The sequence below is a fragment of the Hyaena hyaena genome, unplaced genomic scaffold (genome assembly GCF_003009895.1).
Source record: "Hyaena hyaena isolate Hyena2069 unplaced genomic scaffold, ASM300989v1 scaffold_99, whole genome shotgun sequence".
In the NCBI taxonomy this organism is placed as follows: domain Eukaryota; kingdom Metazoa; phylum Chordata; class Mammalia; order Carnivora; family Hyaenidae; genus Hyaena; species Hyaena hyaena.
The window spans coordinates 1,612,428-1,624,928 of record NW_024080731.1 but is presented as its reverse complement, the minus strand read 5'-3'; the positions used below and the strand labels follow the sequence as shown (position 1 = coordinate 1,624,928).

The 12,501-nt window shown below is 38.4% G+C and overlaps 1 protein-coding gene across 1 annotated transcript in view; it reads right to left on the bottom strand.

Annotated features, from left to right (window-relative positions):
- Positions 1–11,810, bottom strand: part of SYT1 (synaptotagmin 1) — a 554,785-nt gene extending 542,975 nt beyond the window's left edge. Inside the window, exon 1 of the mRNA XM_039235556.1 lies at positions 11,627–11,810. The gene's annotated coding sequence lies outside the window, so the exon portion shown is untranslated. The remainder of the gene's footprint in view (positions 1–11,626) is intronic.
- Positions 11,811–12,501: the final 691 nt, after the last annotated feature.

Sequence of the window (12,501 nt, the reverse complement as noted above, 5' to 3'; positions counted from 1 at the left end):
AATGCTCTGAGACCTGTGTTGTCTAAATGACAATCGACACAAAATGATTTGTTTCATTATGTTTCCAGTGTTTATTTACTTTTGTTTCAAAATCTAAATTAGAGTTTTGTAAGATATAATCAAATATATACTCTAAAGGAAATTACATTGAAAAAATCATTACTGTGATAAAAAGCCAACGTGTTCACTTAAATTCAGAGAAATAATAAAATTGGGGGTAAGCCATGTGTGCGATTCCCTTAGAAAGGAGGGCAAAACGAGAAAGGTTATTAAGATTCAATGGAAGACAGGTAGAAACTGTCTAAGGAATACATGTCACAAAAGAAAAGGAGTTACACTTCTAAAGATGAAAATGGAGAATGAAAATATATACCTGCAAGACACCTGAGAGCGCATTTTGAAAGTCAGGGTGGAAAGAGTATGTATTCCATGATTGTAAACATAAAACAAGAGAAGTATATGAGCACAGACTGGAAATGTATTACCCAGAAATGACACACCATGTATTTTTAAACTTTGTTGAGGTTATATCACCTTGTTTTGAAATTTTTCCTTAATAGTATTTAAAGATGGTTTTAATTAAAGTATGAAAGCAGGGTTCAATTCATGAAGCCAGTACCTTTACACTTCAGTTGCATTTACCTTCTATTTCTCCCATGAGCAGAAACTCATTCCCTCTGCGGAGGAAAGCGGCGATGCTCTTCCTCTAACTTTTACGTAGCTGGCTCCCTCTCCTTTTATGCCTAGACTTAAATATCTCTGCTTGACCAGAGTCCCCGGCGTTGCTTTGTTTCATTTACTTGCCTGTTTTATTATTTAACAGCATTTCTCACTTTTTAAAACTATCTTAGCTGTGTTTTGCTGTGGTTTTTCATTGTCTGTATCCTTCCCTGGAATGCAAACTGCCTTAAACGCAGGGAACTTGTCTGCTGTGATTGCTTCTGTATTCCCAGCATCCCAAATAGTGCTTGGCTTATAATAGCAACATGTTGGTACTTACTGAAGAAATACCTTGTTCCTAGATAATTCCTGTTCATTTTGGGCTACAGCAAGGGAGGAAAATGTATCGTATTTGTGTTCAATTCATTCTGTTGCATCTGTAGCAATATATAGGGAGTTGGGGTAATAGGGTAGTTATAAATTTAAAATAACCACCCCTCCATGCACAAACAAAAATTTGAAGTATTGATCTATGCATAACTGGCCCTGTACCTATCTTCGGGTGGCTGCTCTCAGCTCTACTGAGTTTAAAATCTAATCCTCAAGTTCTAGAAGTACCTGGCTACTGTATTAAAAAAGAGGAAGCAAGCAGTAAGTAAGGACCCAAATAGAATTGAATGACACTCAACTGGGCCCTTAACCTCTGATATTCAGCCTTTCCACTCAAAAAGTCATGCCTGTTGTCAAATTACTGAATATTTCCATATTTGTTGGTAAATGGCCATTGCTTTAAGCCTCCGAGTGCCATTCATTTCCACATCCTCAACTACAATGAACCTTTCCCTAGAATTCCCTGGATCTTTGCCTGACCCACCAACTAGTGCCTGGAACAGCAGAGGTCCTCCAGGAGACTGTGACAGCATTAAGGCCAGCTCTCGTCCTCTCTGAGGGTCAGTGCCTAGACCTCATGAACTGGATGTTGGCTGCTTTTGCCTGCCCTAAATTTAGTCATTTTCCTTCTTGTAACAGCAAAACCCTCTTTGTATTTAGTTGAGTAATGCTATGCCCAGCTTTTAAATCCAGGGATGACACAATGCTCAGCCTACATAAATAACATATTTCATGGGTTCAGGTCAAGTGACCCAAATTGTTCCAATTATGCTCATCCTGAATTTTCTGACAAAAAAAAGATGTTCTCTTTACATGGAGATTTCTTACACAACCCTATAGTCATTGGGTGTATTCCTACCACTGTAAACTAAGAGCCTGACTCTAAATAAAGCAGTGGCAGAGGAGAGCAGGACTAAGATGGAAGGCTGCGAGAGAGTAAGGGCTGACAGACCTGGTCCTGATCATGTGGTTTGATTTCCTATTTCCAGCTGCAACCAAATCCAGAATATCCTGAACATGATGATGTATGGTAACACGAACTTTAAAATCCCTTTTCTTTCTTAAGCCGTTTTGATTACGTGGAATTTTTCCACGTAAAAGAGTTCCTGACTCATAAAAATGAGTGGCAAGGATGGTCAGCTCTGCCATCCACTGAGTATGAGACAATTTGCAAACATTATTACATTGGCCTTCCTAGTGAAATGAAACGTCTCTCAGTGAAATATTTCATTGAAGCTCACCATGACAGAGCACAGGTCTGTAAGACTTCCACGTTTCATGCTTTTATCACATCACCATGATGGTCATATTGGCTCAAACTATGAAGTGGATCAAGTTTGCCCATGACTCTTCAATCTCTTCTAGACATCTCTACTTCTTGGTCACCATTTGTTCCTTTCTTCCACTGAGGAGCTCAATGTTTATATGCTCATGGTTGAGTACTGGTTCCATGAATAGACTGCTTGGGTTTGAATCCATATCCTACTACATAACAGTTATAGGACTCTAGCAAGTTACTTTTTCCTCACACACAATTTTCTCATTTAAAAATTATAGATAAATTAGTACCGATCTCTTTAAGATTGTTGACAACGTTAAACAGAATGAAGCATGGAAAGTACATAGAAAAGTGCCTGACATGTAGTAAAAACACAAGAATATGATCAGCCTGTGTTTGTCCAAAAAAATCCCCATAAATACCTCTCCTATGCTTTAGTTAACCTTGCATTCTTTCTATCGGTCTTTCCCAATTAAAACTCCTCTTCTCTTGTATCAGATCCACTAGACAGTCCATTGAGTTAGTCCACATTGCAGTGTGTGTCAGTCATTCCCAAATGTGTTTATTTCTTCACACTAAGAATTGCCAATTGATGGACTTTACATTAAACTGAGTAATAATTGGGCCTTGGAAAAATCTCCTGCTTAGCGCTCTCCATCTTGGAATAGAAAAGTATCTCTAGATTCAACTTCCATGAATGTTAGGTTCAGGAAGCAGTCACGGGTTGTGCATGTGAGTGTGAATGAGGGAAGTAATGAGAGGGGAGCATGGAGAACTCGTAGGCAGCAAAGCTACAACACTAGTGATCTCAGTCACATCTCTGTACCCTCTAGGAGGTGGCTTCAGACTACATAGTTTACAAATAAGGAAACAAGTGAGATGACATCTCTTATCGCAGTGATAGAGCAAGAGCAATGACTAAGGGCCAACTGAGCCTAGTGACTCAAGCTTAGAGACTTCTCCTACACTTTAGAAAACAGGGCCTTGAATAATTTTAAATCACAAATACAACTCATTTCAGAGTTTGAGTCGCACAACTAAGGACAGCATATTAGAATTTCCCTCCCTTGTCAATGTGAAAAGAGTATATCTAAATTTAGTGATGTTAGATTTGTGTTTTTAATTTTGATAAGAAATAACAAACTACTTCTTATATATGGAGAGAATTTTAAAACATACTTTTTTTTTCTTTACTAAATGCTGAGGCAGCGAGATTCAGTAGGAGGGAATTATAAAGGCTTCCTGAGTGTGTAATTGCAAGCAGGTAACTTAACTTCTGAGTCTCCTTTATTGCATCTGTAAAATGGAGACTCTCGCCGTCATCAAAATTAAATAAGGCAATGTAATTTTTTAAGAATGCAGGGATACATACCTGATCATGAAAACATTTATTAATTGTTATCATTAGAATAGGGAAAAGGGGGGAAAAGGGGAAAAAATGCCTAACAGGACATGCCATTTGTCGGGACTTTCAAACATTTTTGTTCTATCTTTTTGTAATCAAATTTGTTCCAGAAGCTACCAATAGGCTAGACTTCACATGTAAGATCATAAAAACAAACACACAAATCATGGCCTATTTCATAAACAAATGAAGAGACTGTTGTTCCCTTATTTATCCATACAGCTGTTTTGCAAAGCTAACTTAAAATGTACATAAATTAAGGATCAAATTTCCTGGTTGTTGACCAAAAAATAAGTCCAGCTGGTAGAGATTATTATGACCCTAGAGTAGTAAGCTCCCAGTTAGTGATTTTATAGGAAGATAATTCATTAAGATGGAAAAAAGAAAAGGAAGAATAAGGAGAGGGTAGGAAGGTGAGAGATGGCACAGGAAGAAAACACAAGGTAAGGCAAGGGAGTTACTCTATTACTCTTAGCTGGACAGCTGAGCAAATCTCTTCTGCTCTGGCAGTGAGTGGTAATATGCTTCAATGCATATAGGTCTAAAGGTCCAGAAGTCAAGAGAAATAAAACTGTTGCTATGTGTTCAATATATAAACCATGAAACAGATTCTCAAAGCCATAACAGAACTTGTCTACTCTACTTTTTCCTGAAGCAGTCAGCTCTCCGCTATCATCAGTATTCATTTGTGGTGTCTAGGAGTGGATCAGAAAGTATCTATGATTCCTGATTTAAAAAAACAAAATGGAAACATACATATCAGGTACTTTCCGTCTTTTGTGTTGTTTTCACAATTCAAAAGCAGGGCAGTTTTGTTCAATTTATGAGTATGTTGGCTTTTTGTTGAAATGTCACTTTTTTGAATTATTAGATTTATCTCAAGGTTATTGCTTGGCTTTTTAAATTTAATAAAAATACTAAAAATAGATACATGTACTATATGTTGTTACCTATACTTGTAGCATGAGAATTTCTGTAGCCAGATAGATAAAGGTATTTTTAGGCATATAATGGCTGGATTTATATATAATCAAGTATAAACTATATATAAATATTTTTTTCGTGTTCTTGGATTTTGGACACTGGTTAAAATAGGATGGCGATGTTATTCTATTTATAGAAGAGATTCTGGAGCTCTAGAAATACGCTCTAATGCCCAATGGTTCACTTTATTCATTCCTCAAATCTGATGAAAATGTGGAGGATTAGGCAGAAAGCCAGCCTTGTAAACCAGGATCTAGCAGACAGTCCAAGTCAGAAAGAGATTCAGTACTTTGCTACCTTGTCTTTATCCTGAGAAATTGTGTCAACTGTTCTTAATATCCCTGTTACCTAAACCCCGATTGGTAGAGAAGCTAAGTTAGGCGTTGGTATCCTGTGTTATATCACTTCTCCTTGTTTCAAAGGCCATTAAATTCTTTGTCTAAAAAAAAAAAAAAAAAAATTTGTTGACGATTTTTTTCCCCTCAAAATTACGCAGTGTCGCTATCTTATAGGTGATGAGCAAGGTTCTATCCAGTGTTAATAGTGCTAAAATATTGGGGTGCAGTACATCATGAGGAAAAATACACATAATTGGCTCCTTCTCCTTCGAGCACACAGTTATAAAGTGACATTTTTGGGAGTCTAGCCTATTGCTGTGATGCTATACTGTTGTTCACACAGTGCCTCTCACAGAAAATTCTGTCAGAAAATAGATTATTAATAATCCATCCTAAGAGCAACACTTTGTGGTGTTTCACAATAATATCCCAAGAGTCCACAGAAAAGCACACCGGTTCTCAATTATCAGTGACAATAAAGAGGAGTTATGTAAATATTTAAGGGTTCCATAAGAAAACACAGGTGTATTTTGGAAGTGCTCAAGCCAATCCAAGGATCTGAAATTCTTTTACCAATTATTTCAGCTTTATCCACTGGTATTAATAAGTACAAAAAGTTACATTGATTCATGGCTTGGATCATTTGTGAGTCATCAAAAGAAATTCTACTAAATAAAGGCACTTTTTTTTTTTAACAATTATCATAAAACATAGATCAACATCACATTTTAAAAGTGTTAGTACTAACCTTGGTATAGCTGTGTATGTTTTGTCTGGGTATTCCATGTGTTTTTGCCTTCAGGTAGATGAAAATATGCCCACAAATCTCTAAGTAGCAATTAGTAAATCCAATTACCTGCTTTCAAGCGAGAGGGCAGCAAGGCTGGCCCGCAGAGGAAACGGACCTCCGTAAAAACAAGAGGCTGCCCCCTGGAGGCCATACCCAGGGAATTCTCATCAGAGGGGTGTGGTGGGCTTGCCTGCTTGCCCCTCAATTCCCATGTGAAAAGATGCTTGTAGTCAGAGAGGATGTGAGAGGAGGGCAAGAGATAGTGTGTCTTATTTAAGAAACTGTAGTATAAGAATGTTCCACATTTAAATAACTGTGATTTTATTTGCGTTTAAGTGCCTATGTGCATTTTATCCTTAACTAGTTGAATTATTTAGAAAAAAAAAACAGACAACATCTACTAATTGAAGGAAAAAAACATACAACACCTTTTACTTGGATATCCTTTGGCAAAAACTCATAATTATATGAATTCTTATGCTGTTTACAATGACAGGCAAAGCCACATTTCACAATAAGTGCACAGGGATGAGAAAAGACCCACATTTCAGTACCAACCCTGGATGCGATTAATTGGATATTTCAATCAAAAATAAATTCCTGACTGAGGCACTTGGCTAAATGTCTTGCACACAGTATTTGGGGTTGCTCTGGTAGAGTTCTTGCCTGGTATGTGTGATCAAATGTCATCTTACAGGCTGTTAGGAAATCATATCTTACCCAAAGAGTTTCACCAGAGTCTTATACTAGCTGAAAAGGGCCATTCTCTGCAATGGAAATGGAAATTTTCTAGCTCCCATTTTGTGCAAACAGCTATGAAATAAAAGGTGTTTATTATCTTCACCTGCTTTACAATTTTCCAGAGCTCCTCTTTAGCAACATTATTCCCTATGTGTATAATTAGCATGTTCACCATACTACATGTGAGACCAATATAGGAATGACCAATATTTTTTTTCTTTCTTTCTCCATTGCTCCACAGTAGCAATAACCAAAAAAGATGAACTTTGACCTCCCCTTGTTTATATTACTGGTAAATTATGGGAACCAGCATGCCAAGCACTGAGCATTGTGGAGACAAAACAAACACAGAAAGAAGAAGAACAGTTGTACACAGTTAAAATCTATTATTTAACCAAATATAAAAATTATAGAAATTATAAAAATGTTTTTCATCTGCTTCAAATTTTTCAAAGATGTGGCAGAAAATTCATCTCTAAATCTATCATAAATGTGCTACTTTTATTCTAAATCGGGCTTTAATTTGTTTTAGAACTCTCTTAAATATTGCTTTTAAATTAAGGAACATATTTTAACAGAAGGCTTCTTTGCAACAGGATCTCTGCATTTATATTTAAAACAACACAAACAGCATCTCCAGTGCTTACTCTTGACAACATAGCAGATTTCTCATTGTACACTTTAAAAAATACTATTATTTTTGAATAAAATAGTAAAAGCTCAAGTTTTATTCATAGGTACAAGAAAAGACAGCATGCTTTCTTACTTGCAATAGATGGCATTAACATATTTGCAGTATAATTTAAAATAAGTTTATTTTCCTATTACTAACCCATGTGAGTAGAGAGACATCCACATGCTCAGCTAGCATAGTTGATCTGATACTCAATATAAAAGCAGCTCTTCAAAAACTCTTAAAAAGATAACAAAGCTAAAGGAAACATGCTGTTTTCTTCTCATTAGAGGAATTAAATGCCTGCTTTAAAAAAATGGCCACGCTTAATGGAGATGTTTAAATCAAGTTTTCAAAAATATTATGAAAAAATATTGATCATTCCTTGGGTAATTATTAAAGATAACCAGACCACTCGCCCTCACCTGAAAAAGCAACGATAACCATGTCACACAGTTATGTAAAAGATTCAGAACAAGTTTAGCTTCATGCAAATGTTGAAAGACTGGATAGAAACCCTAGAAAAACAGAAAGTTTATCTCTCCATTAAGCCCAAAACATGTGAAAATATGATTTCGGTTTGTTACCTGTATATAGAAGTGCATCTTCCAGCACTGATTTTTTTTAAATCCATGACTCATAGAAAAATTAACTTCTTCCCAAAGCCAGAGAAAAGCTGTCTGAAGGGAAAGATGTAGACCCCCATCAATTTTGCCTCTGGGTATTCTTAGGCTTTCAACCAAAGAACCATTAAAAGCATCCTCAAGACACTATTATTTTTCTTTAAATGGTACTTTTTACAATTCTCCCTAGCTTCAACAGATTATTTGATACTGTCCATTCATCTCAATCCTTTTAGAAGTTACATAATTTAAAAAGTATATATGCATGTATATACATCTGTGTATAAACATATACATATCCCTAAATGCTAAATACTTACGTACTTAGCCATATACTTTATTCCTGTTTAAATAGCTTTGGCTAATTTCAATGGAAAACAAATTCAGCTATAAAGCATCTCTTCTACACTAAACTTTAATACAGATGTATTTATCACAAGCAAATCATTGAAAATTTTTAAAAATTTACAAGTACAGCAGATATTTAATTTTAGAAAGCATTATGTTTAGCAAAACACTTGCAAGACCCACACCTACATTATTTTATGGCACAAAGTCAAACTTTAGCCTTGGCTTTTTGTAATATCAGGCTAAATTTACTCCATTATGTAATGAAAATGTTTTATTTCTGCTTTCCCTCCCCTAAATCATCTAATCACTACCATTAGAAAAAGGAATGTTATGTTCCAATTTGGCATTAATGATATCTCTTACCGGCTGTTGCACAAACTGGAAATCATAAGAGCTATAAGTATTTCAGGCTCATATAATTCTCTGTCTTGAGTTGAATTCTTTAGATTAGATGGTACTAAAATCCTGTTTGGGGAATTCCTTTAAATTGATTTAATAGACTGACCTCAAAAGACAGCAATTGATATCATGTCCATGGTGTCGTTAGGTTAATGGGAAGTTTAAATTAACTTTCTGATCTCTAACGCATTCTGCATTTTATTTATTAAATTTCCATTTCATTTTGCAACTATAATTTAAAACAAGCTACTATATTCTAGTTTTATGTTCAGTTACCATCAAGCCTAGTCTGCAAATCTTATCATGTAAGTACCACATTAGCCGGTTTTCATATTTCTTGATTAGAGCTATCTGATAATTTGACCAAATAGGATAATATTCTCCATTATGAAATGAAGCATAAAGTACTCTGCAACAACTAAGATTGAATGGTACTTTATAGAATTAGTATTTTAGGATTCCCTGTGTATAGTAGCAGCCTTCAGTTCTGATAAAAATACGTTAAAATCTAATTGTCATGTTTGCTCTGAAACATAAGAATTTACTAAGATATTCTTTTTAAAGGAGAAAATATGAAGATTATATGAAATTATCACACTAGAACATTTTGTGAGAGTAATTTCCTAAAATGCATCATTTAAAGTCTCTCAATCCACTCACTCTATATTGGAATCAGTTCTGACTTCCAGAATATAAAGGCTTACTTTTTCAGAAGTATGTGAAAACCTACTCATATGCATGTCTCCTACAGGTTATTGCTATAATTAACATTTGTAAAGATACATGAAAATAAATGTCACAAATCAAGCACAAACTTTTACCTTTCCTAAGACAGTGGAGAAATAGGCAAACAAAATCTTAATTTGCTCACGTGGGAAGTAATTGGGTTTCTGTTTTGTACATCTTTTCATGTCTAAACTTGTTAATTCAGTTGTACACATATAAGGCAATTAAGTGATTCTCCTTTTGTCCTTGTATCTAAAAAGTGGAACCTCTAAAAATTAGTTGGCTTTCAGCAGAGAGACGACATTAAAAAAATAATAATAAAAGGCATTTAAATGTCAAAAGCCCTAGACAGAAGATCTTGTTTTTGTGACTCTATGCAATTCTACTTAGACAGGAAAGATACGTGCCTCAAGTGAAAAATGGTTTAGAAGATATACATTACATTAATGGTAAATGAAACCAGCTCCTCTCTAAGTCAGTGGCTAAACTTATACACTGAAGAGATGTGGTGGGAAAAAAAATACTTTCTGGGGTCCAGAAATTAGTGCAGAAGACCAGACAGAGTTAGAAGGGAGACTGCCTTTTCTTACCCCAAGTGTGCAAATAGAATGAAATGTGAGAGTTGGCATTTCCCCTGATAAATCAAAGCAAAGGTTTCATCTGGACACTAACGTCTGCCGGCTTCTTTGCGCTCATGTAGGATCCACTCGGAACGCTTTCCCATTACATTCAGCCAGGCACTCCTCTCTACCTCCTCCCATCTGACAGTAATCACTTAGCTGTCTCTGATGAATAAAAGAAAAGGAAAGCTTCTATCATTGATGAGGGAATCAGAAATTGCTGAAGCAGGTGTCAAGGCTCTGTCCAACAAGTTCCTTTTACTTGACCTATTGTGCAGGCAGCCAGGGAACATAGTTGTTTTGCTGACCTTCTCTTTCTTATAAGAGGACACAATAACAAAAACAATTTCCCTCCTAAGATTTTTAGAATTTGAGGCTATCTTCCTGCCATTACTTTCTAAACTTTGTTTCAGTACAAGAGGATTCCTGGCCAGCTGAGCGTCCATGTGCCTTCCAAATGGAGTACTGAAATTGCATAAACACCATGTTTACATCCATTAAATATTCTCATTAAAAGAAGATAAGGCAAGGCATGAATATGATATCCGGTTAATCAAATGCACACACAGTGAAAAGCAGAAGGAACTGGCAATTCATACACAAAATTAGCTTTAACACAAAAGTGAAATGGTTGGTTTCTTTCACCAAGGGGTTAATAGTCAATAAAGTGAAAAACATGTACACAAAACTAACTAGAAGATTACCTTTCTCAAAGTAGAAATCCAAACCTCCTGATATCACTGGTGTTACTTACAAATGTCTTGAAACTTTACTTCTTTTGCCCCCCCCCCCCCACATAAAGGCCATACCAGAGAACCTCAGGAAAGTAATAATCTGTTAAAAATTGTTTTTCTTTACATGAGAAATCCCTCAAAGTTCAGATGCTACCAATGATGGGCAAATAGTCATCCCCACAGTACAGATGCAAACAGGAAAAAGTCAGACGGTTAGCACTTAAAAGCAACAGCAATTAAGCAGTTGAAAGTGGGTTAGAGCGGTGGTTTATTTTTGTTTCATTTGAAGGAATCAAGTAAGAGACACAGCCTTTTGCAAGGAGGAGATCAAGTCAAACTTGATGCTTCCCCTCTCTGACAGCCCGGGCTGGATGGCTTGTCTCCTCCCTTTATCCAGTTTAACTGCTTTCTGTACTCTAATTCTCGCAGAGATTGTATTCTGTCTTGTTTGCCTTCCCCCCTGGGCAGAAAGAAATCTTTCTCCTTTCTCCATCAACCCCCTCTTTCCTCAGAGAAAAGGCAATCCTCCCCAGGAAAAGAAAGAAACCCTATGCGTTCTTAGGATGGGAGGAGGGTGAAGATGCGAGAGAGACTGAGCATGGGGCGGGGGAGGTGAGAGATGGAGATTGGGGGTGGGGGACCGAGAAGAAAGAAAGAGAAGGAAAGAGGGAGCAAGAAGATGGGGGATGCCCAACATCAACTCCAGGCTCTGAATCGCGGGCGCTGGGCAAAGTGCTTTTCTAGATGTACATGTGGTTCATTATATTTCTCACAATAGGCCACCCGGGGCTCCCTCCCCAGGTCGCAGCCTCCCACAACCAAAACCCAAGTGTACCGAGAGCAAAACCTTGCGGACGAATTCAAGCAAATGGGTACCTCCGAGGTGGCCACGCCGCCAGTCTCGCTGTCTTACCTGGAGGGAGGACCAGAAGGTGGTGCCGGGCTCCGTCCCCTCTGCTCTGTCCGCGTGGACCTGTGCAAGACACACGCGTCTCTCGCTGCCTCTGCTCTCGGAGGGGCAGCCTGCAACACAAAAGGGGTGTGTGGGTGTGGGTGTGTGGGAGGTTTTTCAGGGCCACCAGCTGGTCCCAGCTGGCCACCCCACCCTACACACGCCCCTTCGGGGCGCTGAGCCCCTCCCCTCTTAGTGGAGCACCACCCTGGGGGGCTTGCCCCGGGTGCAGCCTCAAGTTGCCGCCCGCTAAGTGCTGTGCGGCCACCGCTGCAGGAGGAGGAGGTAGAAAGACACGGAGGGCAGTACTCGGTCTAGAGCATCCCCACACTGCAGCTTCTCCAGGAATCCCTCCAGTGAGGAGGCGGCCGCCCATCACCTCCCAGCCCCGACCGCCTGATTGGCTCCACCTCGGGTACGCTGCTGCAAGGAGCCAATCCGGGCGCACTCATAATAGGTGGATCCGCTCAGCCAGCATCGCCCATCCCAGTTCTGTTAGTGTCTCTCCATCCCCACAGCGGACGGGGACCGGGAGAGGGAGGTTCGGGAGGCCCGGGGGAGGGGGTGAGCTCGGGGAGGGTTAGATCCCAAGGAGACGCAATCAAGGGCATCCGATACACCCTTTGGGTAGGCGCAGGGATGCCCTGCAACCTGTTCAGCAAGCCGTGTGCACAGGAGAAGGAGACCGCATAATACAAAGCTTTTCCCCCCTTTCTTTCTTTTTTTCAACTTTCCATCAAAACCTGCCCTGAGACTGAGCATGCCCAGATTGCAACAGCAAGCTCGGAGTTCCGATGTGTGTGGGTTCGCAGACTGTGGGGGTTTTCTGTGTGTTT